Here is a 19,473-nt window from a genome sequence, read left to right on the forward strand (position 1 = left end):
TGTCATATGCTAAAAAGTTGAAATGCTCTGTTTTTACCACTCCATCTTCCTGATATCAGAATATTGTAAGAACAAGGTCTAATAACCTGCAGAGGCTGTCTAGTCTGACACAGCTGAAATAACTTGGCTGGTGTTTTATATCTAAGTGATGAGTTCCCCACTGGTTTTCCAGGTTAAAGAGGGGAATGGAGTTGCCCTATGCCTTGCTTGCCATTCCAAGGGCCTGTGGCTCTGGCCATGAGAGTGAAGCAGGGCAACTCTGATGTAGCCAATCCCTATGGTCCAAGCAGGACATATTGTGTATAAATAGTTACTGACAGATGTTTGTGTGATATGCTCTCAAAAACTGCTAGTGATGGAGATTTCTCTAGTCCTACTAAGAAAATTACCAGAATGCTTAAGGCTAGAAATACATCTCTTTTTATCTCTAGCCCAAATACCCCAGGTGCAATATAAGTCTGTTATTCCTTGATCTTCCTGCAATGGACACGGAAAACAGATTAATCTGTTCTCCTTACAAGAAGCTTTTGCATATCAGAAGATTGCTCAGTCTCCCTCTGGCTTTCTTTTCTTCAAACTAAGTAGTTGGAATTAATTCAGCCCTTCCCTATAGGACATTTTGTAGCCCTCTGATTATTTTTCTTGTCTTCCTTTAGATTCTCTCCAATTGATCCATGAGTTTCTTGAAACAGATACTCTATGGGAAGCAGTGCTGCCGGTGCAGGAGCAGTGCTGAACAGAACAGGTTGGACGCCTTTGCTACAACTCTTTCTTTATATATACACATCAGGGCACAAAGACAGCTCTTCAAGACTGACACTGTTGGGTATTATTAAGTTAATCATCTTCCTTCTTGTATTTGGGCAGCTGAGACCAGCTAGGCACTAACAGAAAATACTTTTTTTTCCCCCATTCACAATAATGTCAAAAATTTGTTGAGATTCATTTTGAATTCTCAAGCATCAATCAAAAAAATCCCACTTAAACTCGATAGAATCAAGATGGAAAATGTCAGTCTGTTACACCTGTTGAGTTAGAATAATTTACACCCTGCCTTCCCATATGTGTACAGATCAAGTGGTCTAAAGAAAATATGTATGCATATCATAACTGCAGTGAAAACAACAACTATACCATTGTTTATCACCTTTATCATAGAAACATTTAGGCTAGGAAAAAACCTTTAAGATCACTGAGTAAACCTAACACTGCCAAGTCCTGTAGAATTGCTCCTGCACAAATCTGCTTTATTGTGTTCCGATATTAAAGGGGTTTTAATACAAAGAGCATCTTCCAACTAATCTTTCAGATCCTAAATGTTGAAATATACAGCAAAGCCAGATAAGATCAAAATATTTAGAATTCTTCTTAAACAGATTTGAATAATCTGGACCAAACTCTGTCATCCTTTTTCATACTAATCTCCACCTTCTGATTGAGTCAGATGTGACCTTTTTCTTGTTCTTGTTCTGGACTATTATTTTACTTTGACTGTTTGATAAAACTTTCAGCAGAACCATATTTTACCTGTCACTTTCTCTTTATGAATGTTCTTTCTTTACTTCCTTGAGTTTCCTGCTCTGTTTACTTCTGTCTCTATAATTCATTGCAATCTTTCTGACGTTCTTTCAAATTTCAGGAAGCATCAGCATATTTTCTCTCTTTTGTTCAGTGACAGTTTGTCTTCAGCTGAAATCAGATGATGTCTCTTCATTGCTGGCAATATTTCCATTACATTAATCTCTGTTGTCACTATTTCTTTACAGGTAGGCCACTGATAGGAGCACTGCAATAAACTGCCACCATGAGGCATTAGCTAAGACACAATGCAATAATTTTGATGTTGGAAATAATATTCATTGCATGATGAATCAGAGAAATCCAGAGGCTTTTCTAAGACTGTAGGTCATATCCCATATGCATTGTAGTTTATTTTCTGTACAAAATGATAAACAGAATAATTCTTTAATAGTGTTCTAGTGTATGTGGAGTCTCTTAATTTTTTTTTCTCTTAATTTTCCCTCTGTTGCCTAAGAGCTTTTTGGGAATGGAACTTCTGTGTGTATTTAGCAGAAAAATTTAGCCTCTCCTCATCTACGCTATGTGTACTACCTGTAAAAGAAGCAAATAAAAATTTTTGTGAGTAGAATGGCTGCAGCAGTAGCTTGGAGCTGTCTCAGGACAAATTAATTATAGTTTAGTACCTCAGACCACTTTGTAACTAGACTTTTTAATTTGCAGTGCTGAATCTGCAGTCCAGCAGAGTATCTCCACTACTTAGACACATCTTGCCAGTGTTGATGGTGCATATAGTGCACACACAGTACCTACATACTACTAAATGTAATTGTAAAGGTGGAGTCTTTCAAAGCCTTCTCTTTCTGCTGATGCCCTGAGCAGCCTTACTCCTGGTGTGGCTGAGCAACAGTGTACCAACCATACTCTGAAGCCTCTGCAGATTCCGCAGGTCACTCCTCTCTTTGACAGAAGTGCCCCTGCAGGCATATATTTTGAGTACCTAAAGACCTCCATGGGATCAATAAAAGCCTTGAGTCCTATGGAATTGCCTTTCATATTAGCTCTCATGTCTGTAGACTTTTTTCCCCAATCTTCCAGTGCTTATTTTAGTTTTAAGGAACATTAAAAGGTAAGGGGGTGGGAAACAGTCAGAAGTACTTTTCTGGCTCTGCAAGGTTCCTGAAAGAATAGCTCTGAGAAGTGTGACTTTCCAGTGTGGAATGTTTTCTTAACTCTCAGTTTTAATTGTTATGATGCATTCAACACCTCCTTTCAATCTTCCAGGCAAAACATGTAAAAAAAGGTATAGGATGACCTATTTAATTTGCAGCAAATAATATCTAAATTAAATACTAGAAGGAAGGGAGCCTGACAGGATATAATCTTTTTTTTTTTTTTCACAAATCTGATGTCTTGTTTGATAAGACAACTCTGAAAGAAAGGCTGTAATTGTAATGAAATAAAATAAGCGTGAATGGCGTAAAACAGAAATGTAATACAAATATGTAAAGCAGAAACACTTGACATTGTTTTTGTTCTTTTAATTCTTCCCAAAGATGTCATAACCCGTCAGATTGTGGCCGTTTGTCTGATTTGAAAATCTTTCCTTTCAACAAAAAGTGAAATGTTTCCATGGAGATCAGCCAGAGATAGCCAAATGACGAACTTCTTGGCTGTACTTTCAGTTTGGTTTCTATGGTTTCCAGACAAGGAGGGGAGGAAGTGAAGTCACTGAGGTTCTTCTTTCTCTCTTTCTCTCTTTCTCTCTTTCTCTCTTTCTCTCCTTCTCTCTTTCTCTCCTTCTCTCTTTCTCTCTTTCTCTCTTTCTCTCTTTCTCTCTTTCTTTCTCTCTTTCTTTCCTTCCCTCCTTCTTTCCTTCTCTCTTTCTTCTCTCCTTCTCTTTCTTTCCTTCCTCCCTTCCTTTCCATTTCTTTCTTTTCCTTCTTTTTCTGCATTCAAAAAACTATTGTAAACCAAGTGTTGGCATTTAAGCAGTGTAGGCCCACAACAAAGGTAATTGTTGTTGTCTTGGTCCTTGAAAAATTTTTCATAGGTCAGTTGTGCAGTTGTGCATCTCCCTTTATTCTGGGAGAAAGAAATAAAGACAAAGTGATAAGACTTTCTTAGCATTACGAGTAAAGATGTAGGGAAAATAAGTTTTAAATGACTAGAATTACCTTGACTCTGCAATTGTAACAGGATTCACAGTGAACATTTCTTTTTAAAAGATACAAAATCTAACAATGAAATACTGCATCTTGGAAATATCTAAAGGCCTTTACAACAAGCAATGCTGCAGGTCTCATTAGTAATACTAAAATGAATGGAAAAGTCTAGGTATACAGTAGTAAGCAGTAGATCTCATGGGTTTCTATACAGTATCAATAGAAACACATAATGCAAAATAAAACTGTCATCTTGATATCTAAATTCTTATCTTTCCTCTCACCTGACACCTTAAAGTTGTTTTTTCCAAAAAGTATTACATGGTTGTTTGGGACTGGTAAGTACATTCTTTTCATGCTACTTCACTGAATGTTACACTGAACATATTCATTCCTCAAAGATTTGAAATGTGTTTTCCTCTCTATCCTGCTTCACTGTTTCTATCTTTTTCCTTTCCCAAGTACAGTAGGGTGTTAATAATTTTGTGTGTGTGTGTGAATACATCAGATGCAAACTAAATTCCACCTGTTCTCAACTTTTTTTTTTTTTTTTGGCTAATATTATATTCAGATATAAAATCTCTTATTTCTAAAAGCTTTGAAAAGTATTTGAAATCGCTACAGGGAACAGATGGTTAGTGCTAGCAGAATAAGTGAAAGAGACCAAGAAGCGTCACCAGCCTGACCCACAGTAACTTTGTGAGGGAGCACTACAACACCTTAAATATGTGTGGTGTAATGGAAGGTGACAAGCACTGCTACTTACCCACCAGCTAATTCCTGTCCTGGGCACAATGCTTACCCCTCTGCTGATGAAATGAGATGAAGAGATGGGAATAAGCCTTCTAAAAATGTCAAGGGGAAGGGTCATCCCTTCCACTTGTGGAAGTCTTTCCTTAAATTGTCCTGTGTATGACTACAAGACTGCAAGCAGCATCAAGAAGATAAAACAAGCAGTGAGAATGTGGTATAACATTTATCTCAAATACCCTTGGGTGAGATGAAGCTTGCAGAAGTGTTATCAGGGGAATTACACCGAAATTGGTTTGTGTGGATGAGATCTGATTAATACAAACACCTAAAACATTAATTCATCCTTTACTTCAAGATCACTCTATGAATGGAATTTTTTAGGTAATTAAATTTAATATTTACCTTGAATAAGTAATAACAAAAATAGTTCACTCATACTCACTTGTAAAGCATAGAAAACAGCATTTTTTCCTCTGTAATGATTTTTAATTGCATGCAATACACTAGAGGAGAACTTGTTACTGGCTTGCAGAATTATGTCTTAATCCATGTATAAAAACAACTCCATGATAGAAAATATTTTCCTGGAGGGTGTAGACCGCGTGTTGTTTAGTGGATTAACTTTCAGTGAAGATTTTGTGCATTGTGTTAATCATTGCCCTTACTCTGCTTTCATTTAGTTATATTGCCTGATAGACCATTTTCCTAGTTTTTGCTCATCAAACTAGTATTGAGATACGACCCATGTGCCAGAGGCACTTCACAGCAAAATTTTTCCCTTCTAGAGTGTGCTTCTGTTTCCACTGTCTGGGTGCATCTCAGGACTGTCTCCTATCTTTGCATCTGGGAAGGGGTCATGGAGCCAAAATGCTGTGGTGTTAGTCAGAAGCCACTCTCATTTCATAAAATTACAGAATTTTAAGGTTAGAAAAGATCTTTAAGATCATCTAGTCCAACTGTAAACCTAGCACTGTCAAGACCACCACTAAACTTTGCCCCTAAGTGCCACATCTATCCATCTTTTAAATACCTCTAGGGATGATGACTCAATCTCTTCCCTGGGCAGCCTGTTCCAATCCTTGACAATTCTTTTGTGAAGTAATTTTCCCTTGTATTCAGTCCAAGCCTCCCCTGGAACAACTGAGGCTGTTTCCTCTTCTCCTGTCACTTGTTACTTGGGAGAAGAGATCGACATCCACCTCACTATGATCTCCTTTCAGGTAGTTGTAGAGTGAGAAGGTCACCCCTGAGCCTCCTTTTCTGCAGGCTAAACAAGCCCAGCTCCTCAACTGCTCTTCATAAGACTTGTACTCCAGACCCTTCACTGTTTTCATTGCTCTTCTCTGGACATGCTCCAGACATCAATGTCCTTCTTATAGTGAGGGTCCCAAAGCTGAACACAGGATTCAGGGTGTAGCTGCACCAGTGCTGAGGATAGCACAATAGTCACCACCCTATTCCTACTGGCCACACTATTTCTGACACAGGCCAGGATGCCATTTGCCTTCTTGTCCATCTAGGCACACTGCTGGCTCCAGTTTAGGCACTGTCAATCACCACCCCCAGATCCTTTTCTTTTGGGCAGATTTCCAGGGCCTCTGCATCAGTTTCTCTCTGTGACCACTCTCATATCTATCATGTGAAAAAGAGTGCTTCCTTTTAACATGTGCCAGATGTGCATTCTGTGACATCCATGAGCTGCAAGGATAAGTACAGCAGCTAGTTATTCTGCCTGCTCCCCCACGCCACAGTCCCATGACTGATGCTGCCACACAGCAAGGATGTGACTGTACTTTGACTGGGTAGTGGATGTGCAAATAATCGTGACAGGAGAGGGGGATGCAGCTTCCAGTGCAGCAGAAATAGATCTATGGCCACCCTCTGGCTGCAAGTGTAGGTGTCACTTCCCTCCTCTGCACATTTTTTGATAAGTTGAAATAGAATTGCATACCATAAATTACCTTCAACAATCCATATTTCCTCAGCCATACCTCTCTGCAGTGGTTTCTGTTGCTCAGAATAGCAGAATAAATTAACAAGCATGAGGGGTTTTACCTCTGATTGGAGCCCTTGGCTACCTGTCTATTATCAAAACTTCACAGGAAAACTGTTGGTTTTAACCCTTCTGAGGAAATATTTTCCACTTAAGCTCATGGCTCTGTTTAGCCTCTTTTTATCTTGGCAGAGAGTGCTCCCCAACCTGAAGCTTTGCTAAACATGCTAGGAGATGCCTGCAAAAATACATGTTGAGTGGAATTCTGCCAGTAGTAAAAACAAGGAAAGTCTTCTGAGGGAAGTTTGGATCTTTGGCTTTTGTGTAAAAGACTGGAAACAAAAAAGCTGGAAGGAAACAAGCCTGATACCATCTAGGTAAAATTTAAAGGCAGAGTGATGTTAACTACATGATTTTGCTTAAAGTCCCCAAAGGAATTCTGAGGGAGAGACTGTGGTCAGCAAAGTCAGAAGAGCCCATGAATCTGGTGGATGGAAAAGGCTTCATTCTCTGATGAAGATAGTTTTTTACTGAAGACTTTCTGAATATCTTTCTGAATTCCTAGCAAAAAAATTTTCGAACTGAAGACAGAAAGAGGTTAAAGAAAAAAAAAAAAAAGGGAGAGAACAGGATTCTTAAACATGCTGGGAGAGCTGGGTAATGTGCTGAGGCACTCCTAGACTATCCACTACCTGTATTCCCCAACCTTGACCACAAAATATCAGATCTCTTCACAAATCTAGTCATCTGTTTCCACCTCAACCTATCATACCTCTTAATAAGCATAGTATGACACTGTTGATAAGAAGCTAGAATTTAATGTAGTTTTAACTGGCATTAGCACTTATAGCACTTTCTGCTGTAGACATGCAGGAAACTGAGAACTGTATTAGGTACGCAGATGATAACGGCACTATCCCTGTTGCTGACATCAGGATTGATTTTAAGCATCCAGAAGTGATGCTGTAGACTTTGCATTTGAATTCAGCCAATATCTGCATTAGAAACTGCTAATTGTTCCAGAACTTGTCAGACTTTAAGTAGAAGTAATAGGTCTGCTATTAAAAAGTATTAAAAAGAGCAGCGAATTAAAGGTCTTGAGGTCAATGCTCTGAATCCTTTTAATGTTGAAATTGAACAATGAAATTCAAGATTCTTAGAGGTTTTGTCTGAATGCTTTGAAAATAATATTTTCCTTTTTTTCTGAATATTGTCTATTCAGTATATTATATTGAAAGATCCTTTGTGCAAAAAAATATTAATGTTCTGCTTAATTAGTTTTGTAGCTTGAATATTTATATTTATGAGCAGACGTATATAATATTTATATAGATAGATATAAATATCATAGTAAGCACTGTGTCCCAAGCAATCCCAACACAGCACCTTTTTCATATGGCAATAGCAGGGCTTGGCCGTATACATTCCCATTTTGCACATCCTTCAGAGGTCACCGGATCACTTGCCCATTTTTGATAACCTCTCTAACTCAGCGAATTTTCAACATGTGGGATTGCAAAGAGATACTTTCATGTGAAGATATTTTACTCTAAGGGCTTGAGAAACAAAGAAAGGGAAAAACAGAAAGAAAAAAGAGAGGATTAGGAATGGTATATGGGGGAAAGTGGTGTGTCTGGGGTGGGAGGAAAGGTTATTTGGGATTAAAGATACATTCTGTGAACAGAAAAAGTATTATTCTGAATAGAGGAACTAGAAAACAGGGAGTTGGAAATTTGGTCTAGAAAAAAAAATGAGTCACGTTGAGTTCAAGGAGGAAGGATGCAGTAGTTTTGAGAGACTCCTGAAGGACTCATCTTTGCTAGGGAAAATAAAAAGTTATTATTAATACACATTCAAATTTCCATGTAATGCAAACAAGCTGGTCAAAGTGTATAGTGGGTAGTCTCACTACCTGCAAGTTACAACTTCTGCAGCCTTTCTTTCGGTGCAGATGGCACCCTGACCTGGTTTAACTATTGCTTTCACTGATTCTTATACACTGTTTTAGGATTTTAACCCACACCCGTTAAGATGCAAGTAAACTCAAGTGAAAACTGTATTTTAATTCCTGTTACTGACACATTACCAGTGTTCTGCAGACTCGTCGGGACACTTTGCTGAAGAGTCACCTCCACACCTCTGCCTTTCTGCAGATATACACCGAGCCATTCCTCAGTGAGCCACAAGGCATGGCTATTAACACCTGGTATCTGAACTCTATTGGAAAGCTTGTCCTGTTTTCCTGTCGGGATGTATCTTCCTTCTGCGGCGCTCGGGAGAGAAGGAGCTTCTTGCTGCCATCTATTGATAGCGCGGCAGAAGGGCCGGCAGCCGCTGAGCCCGGCGAGAGCCTTGGCCAGCCTGCTTCATACCGCTTTTTAAACTCTGCCTGTACAGGTAGTGAGTTGTGGCTATCCTCACTGATTGAATAAGAAGAAAATGGCTTGAACTGGATGCAGTTTGAGCATTACCGAATTTCAGCCCCAGATCACCGGGTATAAGAGCTCAGGTGCCCCAGAGATGTGGAGAGAAGGGAGAAAGGGCTCTGCGGCTTCTGCCAGAATAAATTTCACAGCAAATTGCAACAAGAGTTAAAAGAACTGATACAGAGATCATAATGCTTGTAAAGAAGTGATTGTTGGACCGTTTGTGAGCATGAAAATCCCTTGCCAGGGCCGTACAAAAGGCTGAGGACAACAAAGGCTCAATCAGAGCAAGAGAAGAGGACAGTGCATAGGAACAATGGCAAAACCAGTCATGGGACGATGTACCAGGAAGCTCTTCATGACAACCCATCTCCCTCGGAGTTAAGCAGGGTTGTGTAAGCTTGTGCTGGGCTTTGGAGCTTCACTGACCAGGGATAGTTTGTGAAAAGGGGGAGGGAAACATGGCACCACAGGTCTTTAATAGCGGATATTCGCATCAGTAGGTGGGGAAACTGAGTCAAAAGACTCAGAATGCTTGAATTGTGAAAGTGTGTGTTTTGCTGTTTGTGCAAATAAGTCTGTGATTTACTGGTGTTTAATTCCCTGAATTGATGTCAATTTTTTTTTTTCCCCATACAGCTTTTGTTTCACACAGTGACTTTCAAACACAGGAAAATTCTGCCAAAAAGTTTCTGTCATTTTTCTGTACATTTTGGGGAATGGCTAAAAGCTGTTGTCTCATTAAGGGTGAAGTGCCACCAAACTAAGTTCAAAGATGTTATATAAACAGTATATGTGAATTTCTTGCTATTACCCTACTATTCATGAGAAAACGTTAAAATTAGAAAGGTAATATGAAGTAGCTGAAAGGAAAAAGTCTACCTTAAAAAAACACAACTTAAAAACAACGCTGTACTGAGAAGTACTTGAGCCAAGTGTCTTGTTTTCTGTCTTACAGACCTTTTTAATATTTTGCTATTAATGTAATTGAATTAATTAAAAGATTCTCAGCATCCTCAGTCTGCATCTGGAAAGGTAGAATATTAAGGCCATTTTCATTTTTTCACAGGTCATTGGAATAGAGCAATATTGGATATTACATAGATTGTCTTAATGTTGTGTTTATTATCAATAGAGAATGCATGTAGGAAAAACACCTCTCTCTCAGAAATAACCCAGCCTTTATTTCTAGTAAGACATAATTAATAGAAAAGAGTAAGAGTGTTAGTGTCTGCTTAGTAGGATCACATGATTCCTCAAAGGCTGTGATTTCCCCCTCAGGATACCCATAACTGCTCCTCTGTACCAAGCTGGCTGCTGAAGTGACACTTGGCTGATACAGTTACTGCTGTTCAGGATGTGTAGTCTAGTCTGTATGTCTGTCTGACCTCACAGAGCCCCAGCATCAGAAATGTTGACCACCAGAACAAGCACAGCTGTTGAATCAGTGCTGCTGCTCTCATCAAAATGTATGAGTGTTCTTTGGTAAACATGGAAGTGTGCAGTTTTGATCAGGTGATAGGTGACCAGGCCTTGTGGCAGCTTCAGCAAATGCCTCAGTCCTCATTTGCAGGCTGTCCTCACACTTGCATACTTCTGCTAACTCGTACTACTGGTGACTTGGCCCACTCTCCTGTACCATTTATCTTGTGTAGGCATAATGTGTCCTCCTTACCATGAAACACAAAGGTTACATCTTATGAGGTAAAATGAGCAAACTGCTGCGGAGGTGTCTCCTTTCTTGCTGGCATTCTGAGCCCAGCATTAGTAAATTACTGTTGATGGTCTTCCTCTCATTGTCCACTCACAGTGCCACCTCTCCCGTCTGCTTCCCCAATTTTCGTAGCTCCTTGTTCATGTAAGTCAACCTACAATGCATTTCACTTGGGTCCTCTGGATTCAAATCAGGGAGAGCAATAATTAGGAGAAACAAAATTTTTAAGACTGTTTTTTCATTGATATTTTCACTTAAACTCTGCTAAGCTCCTTCCTGAAGGTGAACTTTCTTTTCTGAAAAGCAGGGAGCAAGAATGAAAGAGGGAAAAGAGAACAAGTGCTTTTTAAAAAATATGTGCTAGGGGATGTCAGAGACAACCTGAAGGGTTGGAAACCCTTGGGGAGCAGAACAGAATGGGAAGCTTGTGATGAGAGAACTGAGACCTAGGGAGAGGTTTTACAAAATAAATATCAAAGGGAGAATATCAAATTGGTTTCTTTCAAAGTGCATTTTTCCACTGACAAGTTATATGTGAGCTTTAGGAACAATGCCAAGATGATGAAGTTTAATGCTAGCATTATATGTTCTTGCTAGTATCTACATTTCCTTTGTATTTGGTGTTGTGGAAATTACTGAAAAAATGTTACATGCAGTTCTGAAGTCTATAATTCAAAAAAAAAAAAAAGGTGTTGGAGAAGGTTCAGAAAAGAAAAAAAGAGTGAATGAATGACTAGAAAATAGGCCTTTAATAAATTCATAAAGAATCTCAGTCTGTTTAACTTATCAAGGAGAAATTTAAGTGCTGAAAATCTATTTATGGCGGTGAGAACAAATTTGATAGGAGGTGTTCAGTATCTGACTTGTGAAGGAAGAAATATTCAAACTTGAAATAAATGAAACTTCTTACTATAAAGTGACCATTCATTGCAATGGCTCGTCAGAGTGGAGTAGGTTCCTCAGCTCTGCAAAGTTTCTAGTAGTGTTTGGACAGTTTTCTAAATAATTAGAATAATTAGTGTGTTTGTCTTTCGTATTTCTTTAATTTGGCTTTTTGTTAATGTGTTTTTGTTTTTACTATTAATATTGCCTATCAGCATTTTAATGCCAGTTCTAAATGCTGAGCAAATCTTATCAAGATATCAGGGCTATTTCAAGATATCAGAAAGTGATACAGACACTACTGCTGGGTGTTCTCTGATGGATTTGCAGAAACTTTTGATAGCTTTTGGTGGACTTAATTTTTTTCAGAGTAGGCACTATATTACCTGACCATACCAGCATCACAGGTTCACAACACTGGAATTTCTGAGAACTACATGACTAGAACTTTTACTTATAAGATAATTAGAGGTGTCTTAGATCTATTACTACTACTAGAGAAGTAGTATTTGACATTTTCTGTGTGTATTCATGTTTCTCATTTGATCCTCATATATCATTACCGTTTCCAAGTAGCTCACACTTATGCACTGGTTATTTCATCTTCCATAAATCCCTGAGATATGAAGGGGGTGATCAATGTTGTGTTACAGGCTATTCCAGATAAGAACTACTTTTGCCTGGTGAATTTTATCTGAAGTCAGTGCAGAGAGCAGAGGACAGGTCATAAAAATGTATATTCAATGGTGCTAATGCAATGGAGGTGTAATTGCTTTCAGCTCTGGAGTAGGAAAGCCCTTGAGACATCTTTTGAATGTTAACTCAGTTTTTATACTATCTTTTTCTTTGGGACCTATTTTATCACAGTGAAGAGTTATCTCTACTTTCCTCTCTGCAGTAGCCCAGACATGCAGCAGGCAAATACAATTCAAATTTTCTTAGAACAGATCTTTTCACAAAATGGGAGGAAAAATATTCTTGAAACTTAATCAGAAATATTCCATTTCAATTATTTACCATTTCTAATTATTCTTTACCTTTCTCAATTACCTGATCTTAAAGAAAAATCTTTTCAAGTGTGAATTTATCCAAAATTTGCAGATGATCTTCATTCACTGTACAAAATTCCAGTTTTGATTCTGTTTTACTTAAAAAAAAATTATTTATTTGTCAGACTATCTACTTTTCAAAACATGGATGATTCTTAAGCAATGCTTAACTACAATTAAGACCACTTTCTCAGTAAGTTAATGACTTATTACACTAGTATATAGAGCACATTACTATTACGTAGCCAAGGTTTCATGCAATTATATGAAAGCTCCAAACCTTGTTTTTTAGAGTAAACATATCTGAAGGTAAACTTGTAAAGTGAGATCATTTCAGGTTTCAGCAACCAGAAAAATTTTCCTGGTTTAGTAGAACACAAGTTACACTGTTTTTTATATACATCACAAGTGTATTTCTACAGTTAATACTTGAAATTTTTTGCCTTTTTTTTTCAGCCAAAAAGACGGACATGCTGCTACTTTTACAGGAGACTTATGTCCTGTATAGCAAGAAGACAATCTTGTATTCTCTGTGTTTTGACCGAATAATTTTTAGATGTATAACCTTTTCACGAATGGTTATAATGAAACTCCTACAAAATGTTCCATTCTTGGTATGATTCATAATATCACATTGTGTACATCACCGTGTTTATTCAAAAAACTTGTTTAAGAAAGTACAGGATGAGTAGCAATACAAAATTTACAAAACTTCTTTCTAGAATCATTTGCATTCCTTTAGGGTAAGTACACTTCTGCTCAGAGCTAAGAGGGTGGGTTCTCTTTTGCTTCTGTTAATAAAAAACAGTTTACATATTGATTTCCTTTATTTATTCAAATATTTCATGTCACTAAGAAAGCAATCAAAATACAAATACATGAGAAACTGCCCTTAGAGTGTTTAGGGCATGACATTCACATGAAAGTTTCTCACAGCAGAATGTAAAGGCAAAATTAGGATCAAAATAGTGGGAATTATATAAACATAATCACTTCTGGTATGAATATTGAAATCTGTTTACTGATCGTATACTTTCAGAAAATAAAACATTTTGTATTTACTATTGATTCCTTGATTACTAATTATGACCTATACAGAATATGAAAGACAGAGTAAATATTGTCACCTACGACAAACTAAAGGCAAAAATTTAGCTCAGAAAACACAATGTATTTTTTTAACCAGGAAAGTCTGATTTATTTATCTTTTTCCTCACAGTTTTTGCTTCCTGTGTGTATCTATGTGTGCACGTGACTCCTGCAGCAAAACAAGTCACAACAGTAAGAGGGTGGTGTGTCTCAGAGAGGCTATTTGAATTATTTTAAGATTATTAAGCAGATGTTCACAGTCCACAGAAACTGGAGAAGCTATTCATGTGCAGGGTTGTACAATTATGTTCATCACCATAAAAATGGATATACTTATAATTTTCTGACTTCATTTTTTTGCGACGTAAAGGCTCTGAAATATTTCCTGAATTGTTGTTATGTCACGTTGACATAATTTAACAGAACTATTACTTGTGACTTATGAATTGAGTGACTTTTCCACTGGATTTCATTGTTCATAAAATGTGCAGTTTTTTTCAGTGCTCTCTAAATTGCTTTCCCTTCAGCTTAGAGTTTGAACATTTTTTGCCTTCTCCACACACCAGCTCTTAGTGCTAAGACCGATAGCGTTACATGCCAGGTAAGCACCTCTTCAGAAAGAGATGCCTGTCATGGAAAGGCAATGTTAGGAAGATACAGAGGTACTGGGGCTCTAAGGGAATTATAACCATTAGCCCCAGGCACATTTGATACATGCACTTGCAGTTATCTGATGTGATTTTAGCCATGCAGCAGCGCCAGACAACTTTCCTCCTTTTCACATGCTACGGCTTTGCAGCACATAGGCCACAAAATGAAGTACTTCCTTGCACACCTCAAACCGAGACGTTTTTTCTACATGGTAATACTTTTCATTGCTGATATTAGAACACATAAGTAAGGTTACTTATACTAAGATTGAATATGGCAATTTTAAATAGCCAAATAATCCATTAGTAAAGTTTATGTGAAGGGTTTTTCTTCCGTTACGGCTATTTATGCTGACAGAGTTGCCTTGGTAGAACATCATCCTTTTATACACAAGTGTCAGATGTAATTTCTAAGTTAGTGTGTCTGTCAGACAGCAGCCATTAAGTGCTTCAGAAGCCTGAGAGCAAACTAAGAGAAATGTTCTTTATATCCTTTCTGATGACATATACAAAAAAAATCAAACACCTTCCTCCCTCCCAAACCCAACACTCAATAATACCTGTAACCTAACCAAGAAGAAAGCAAAACGTGTAACTGCTGAGAATATTATACTAATCTCCATTAATATCCAGGGGTCACCAAAACAGAAAATATTGCCTTCTTTTCCACTCCTATCTCCATCAAAATCCAGGAGATGTAAGCTGAAGTTAGAAATCTCCAGTTTCAAAGAGGTAGGCTCCTTCATATATGAATAATTTGGTGTTTCAAAAGAGTAGCACTGGAGCCATGACACTGCACCAATTTCTGAAAACCTTAAAATAGAGACAAAGTATTTCCTACAATGGCTTTATATATTTAATTTCTTTCTTTTATTTTTAATGATGCCCAGATAAAATGTGTCCTTGGCTTAGCATGTTTTTAACATTTGCAACTACATAGCACAAGAGAGAGGCTGAACTTGAGCCAGAGGTGTGCGCTTGCAGCCTGAAAGCCAACCATGTTCTGTCAAATTCAGTGAGGTCAGCAGGTTGAGGAGGTGATTCTGCTCCTCTTCACCACTCTCATGAGATTCTCCCTTGAATATTACATCCAGCTCTGGGCTCTCCACCACAGGAAGGACATTGATCTGTTGGAGCAATTCCAGAGGAGGGCCACCAAGATGATTAGAGCTACAGAGCACCTCCCCTATGAGAAAAGGCTGAGAGAATTGGGATTGTTCATCTTGGAGAAGAGAAGGCTTCAAGGTTTTCTAATTGTGGCCTTCCAGTACCTGAAAGGAGCCTACAAGAAAGACGGAGACGCATTTTCACAAGGGCATGTAGTGACAGGACAAGATGTAATGGCTTCAAACTGCAGGAGGGAAGATTTAGGTTAGCTATTAGGAAGCAATGTTTTTACCCAGAGGGTAGTGAGGTACTGGAACAGATTTCCAGAGAATTTATGGGTACCCCATTTCTGGAAATGTTCAAGGTCAGGTTGGATGGGTGAAAGGTGTCCCTGTCCATGGCAGGGGGGGTTGGAATGGGGTGGCCTTTAAGGTCCCTTCCAACCCAAACCATTTAAAATTCTATGATAACAGTCAGTAGAATTGAATCACCTGCTTTAGCTGAATCTCCAATCAGCTCATTCCCTAGGAGGGTCTGGAGGAACTGACACCTATATTTTTAGTCTTTTAAATAATTTGAACATTCAGAATTTGGTCAGATGATTGGGTAATTTAGGAAGGCTGTATTAATGATGTCAAATAATTCTGAGAGACCCCTACTTGGTGTCCTTATATGTTTAGGGCCACATCAAGCATCACAAGCATCTGGGAAGATGCCTTCCCTAAGTTTGGCTGGCAGGAGCTTTGTCTTGAACCTGAAGGTAGTGGAGCTTCTGTAGATGACTTTTGGATGTTTCATTATTTTCTCACCATGGGCATTGAGCTCTTGTTTGTTGTCTGTAAAAATTCAGTTTATGTATTCATCTAAGAATTGTAAAACTTCTGCATAAATCAAGTGACAGGGCTCTGTATAGGTGTGTCTGCAGGAAATTACAATGATCCATGACTGTGGTTACCAAGTTTTAGACACTCATACATCACTGTGAAGCTTTAGATTTACTTGTATCCTACCAAGGAAGCCATGAAGAAATGAAGAATGTGTACATTTTGTTTCTTAGTAAGCTGTAGATCAGCAGGGATATGAAGGCCAAACTCTAAATATAATAATGTAGTTTGTTTAAGATCTGTACATATAGTATGAAATTGGAGTTTTCTTTCTGTCTTTTGTTTATTCACTTACCTTTTTATTAGTTGTCTGCTTTCTACCTCCATTTCATTCTTCTTTATTACCCTCCTCAACGTTGCAAGAGATTGCTGCATAGATAAATAGACCAAAATTGCTGTGGGTAAGAAAGGACACTCATTCAAATACTTCTATTAATATTCTCAGAGAGCAAAAAAAGTGACTTCCTGAAACCAATTTCTTTGGGGTTTTTTGACATTTTGTAGAAAAAACCAGTATTGAATTATTTTTAATCCTGAGGGCTCAGTCTTTAACTTAGCTGTGGTGTGTGGGGAGGAAGACATTTGAAAGTATTTATTGCCTGAGAGATAAGAAAAAATAGGAAAAGTGGGGATCTAGTGCAAGAGTAGAAAACATGAATCATCGTGGTTTGGTTTTTATTTTCCTCAATCTAGTATGAAATAAGAGCAACCAGACAGTCTTATTGTTAGAGTCCTTGTATTAAATTCTTCTGAGTGCCAGGATTCTAGGTAGTTCTATAAAAATTACTATGTCTTGAGAATGCGTAGAAACACTCCATGAGTATCTATGTATCTCATTTGACACAGGATAGAAAGCTATCCCAGAATGGCTTCACATCAATTACTGCTTTTGAGACAATTAAGAAACCTGCATTCAAAAAATGGGCTTGTCTTTGTAATAAAATATTGTCCATTGTCATTACTTTCAATACTCAATAAAGTATGTTAAAATTATGATTTTTTTTCTATTGAAGGTGGTATTTGACAAATTATGCTACAGATCTTTATGTGGTGTGATTAAGTGTTTTGTAAAAATAAGTCTTCCAATCGTATACAAGCTACCTTACCTTGCATGCCTCCTGCTGATATATTTTAATTTAGGTATAGCTAGGGATAAAGGCTTGACTACATAAACTCTAATTGATTGATGCATGAATTTATATTCCTGGATCACAGAGCAGTTAATTACTAAACCCAGAGGTCCTGCCTAATTTGAACCTGAGAGTCTAAATCATGTTGTGACAGCAAGCCCTGCCCTCTGCTGTGTCTCAGTGTGGTTGGAGCTGTCAGGTGTACAGACTGTTCAGGCAGTTGGAGACCCTCCATAAAGACGTATACTCTTACCAGAAGAAAAAAAAAAAAAATTTTTCATTCACTGTGGAAGAAACCTAAGAAAAGAGGCAAGCTCTAACTCGTCTGAAATAATTTTTTTTCTGTGAAATATGCAGCATACTTGGTGCTTCAGCGGTTTGGGTAATAAATACTTTTCCACTTTAATTATTTATTTAGGTACTTATTTTTAAATACCACATAAAATCATCTTTTATGACACCAATACTACTGCCTACGAGCTTGATGGAGGGAATACTGTCATGGTATCATAGTACAAGAACTGCTTTAGAAATGCTTGATTCAGAAACCTGTATGATTAAAGTGCTGATAAAATTATGTTAGTGGTACAAGCCTGGTTTTGGGGCTCCTAGATGAGTGGAGCCTATTCTGCAAAGTGATTGTTTTCATGAGGAGACCTCACGTTTGAAAAAATGGATGCTTCTGTGAAACTCTGCTGCACCTGGGGAAAAATGGAGCTTTGCTGCACTGAGCTCCATCAAAAGATTACCTGGTGCTTTTCGCCAGCACATTTAATTTTAAATAAAATGTCTGTTATAAATGTTTATTCATCTCTAGTTTTAACCACTAGAAGAGGAATCTAGGGGAGAACATTAGGAATCTGATTAAATTTTGGAGATGCAGAGGTAGGACTCAACCAAACAATTCTAATTTTTGTGCTATGGTACTGTACCTTGTTTAGTTTGCAAGGTTCCTTTCCTGATAGACCGTAACATCTGCCAAAGCACACCTTTAATGAATAAGGACTGTTTTATCCTTGACTAAATGATTCTTACTTTGTTCTCCCCTGCATCAGCTATACCCTTGAGATGCATCCTTTCATGTAAAAGAGGTTTAGACAGTAGAATGAAAAACATCAGACTATAAACTGTACATGTTAAGAGGAATTTAAATTTCAGGCTCAATTGTTGTGCTAGTATTATGGTTGATGGAAAATTACACCTGAGCCTGCTCACTGCAGAAGTGGTTTCTGACTTAACAGAACTTTTGTATGAAAATAGGTGCTTTCCCCAGGAGGAGAGATTGACCTACAAAGGACAGCTACAGAATAAAGCACACAAATTTTCCTAGAAAAGCTACAGCAGTGTTTCCAAACTTTGACCAAAATACTTGGATTTTTATATTCTCTTCATCCTCGTATATAATCCAACATTTTATTTATGGCTATCACCTACGAACTGAATTCACAGATTCACTGGGAAATTTAAGAATGAAATATAAGCAGGCATATACATCATCAGGAACTGGGTAGCAATGAATTTAGTCAGAAGGGACTGCTGTGCACAGTATTTCCTGCATTGCTCAGAGTGGCTGTTGGAGGGTATATCAGATTTGATAGTGAAAGTCTGGAAATGCTGAGTGATGAAGCTATCCATCATGAGGATTAACTCCTGGGTATCAGTCTGACTTAGTAAATGGCTCCAGCCTATGAAACTTGTTCCTGCAGGAGCTTGCTTCTGTACAAATGTATAGGGAAGTCAGCTCAACCTTTCCTGGTATCTGAGGGCTTGTTCATCTTGTTAGATGAGCCATTTGAATATGGAAATGAGGCTATGCTTAGGCTCATAGTCTTTTTGCCTAATCTGCTTTCCCATCAGAGATTTTTCTGGGAAGTTTTTTCACTCTTCTTGAAATCAGCCCTGTCCTTCTGGCATTCTTTTGTAGAAAAGGAAGTAAAAAATTTCCGTGTGTCTCTACAAATAGTAGGAATTTTTCACCTCAGGAAAAACTGTAGTAATGACTTTGGAGATATCAAAATTGAAAGCTGACATTATGCTTAATGTTACTCAGGAATCGTGGAATGGCACTGTTGGTGTAGTAAAGATAAGTGAAACTGGCTATTTTCTGTAATGG

Source organism: Empidonax traillii, unplaced genomic scaffold (assembly GCF_003031625.1).
Source record: "Empidonax traillii isolate 1590-97213 ecotype Southwest subspecies unplaced genomic scaffold, ASM303162v1 scaffold368:size764316, whole genome shotgun sequence".
Lineage (NCBI taxonomy): Eukaryota > Metazoa > Chordata > Aves > Passeriformes > Tyrannidae > Empidonax > Empidonax traillii.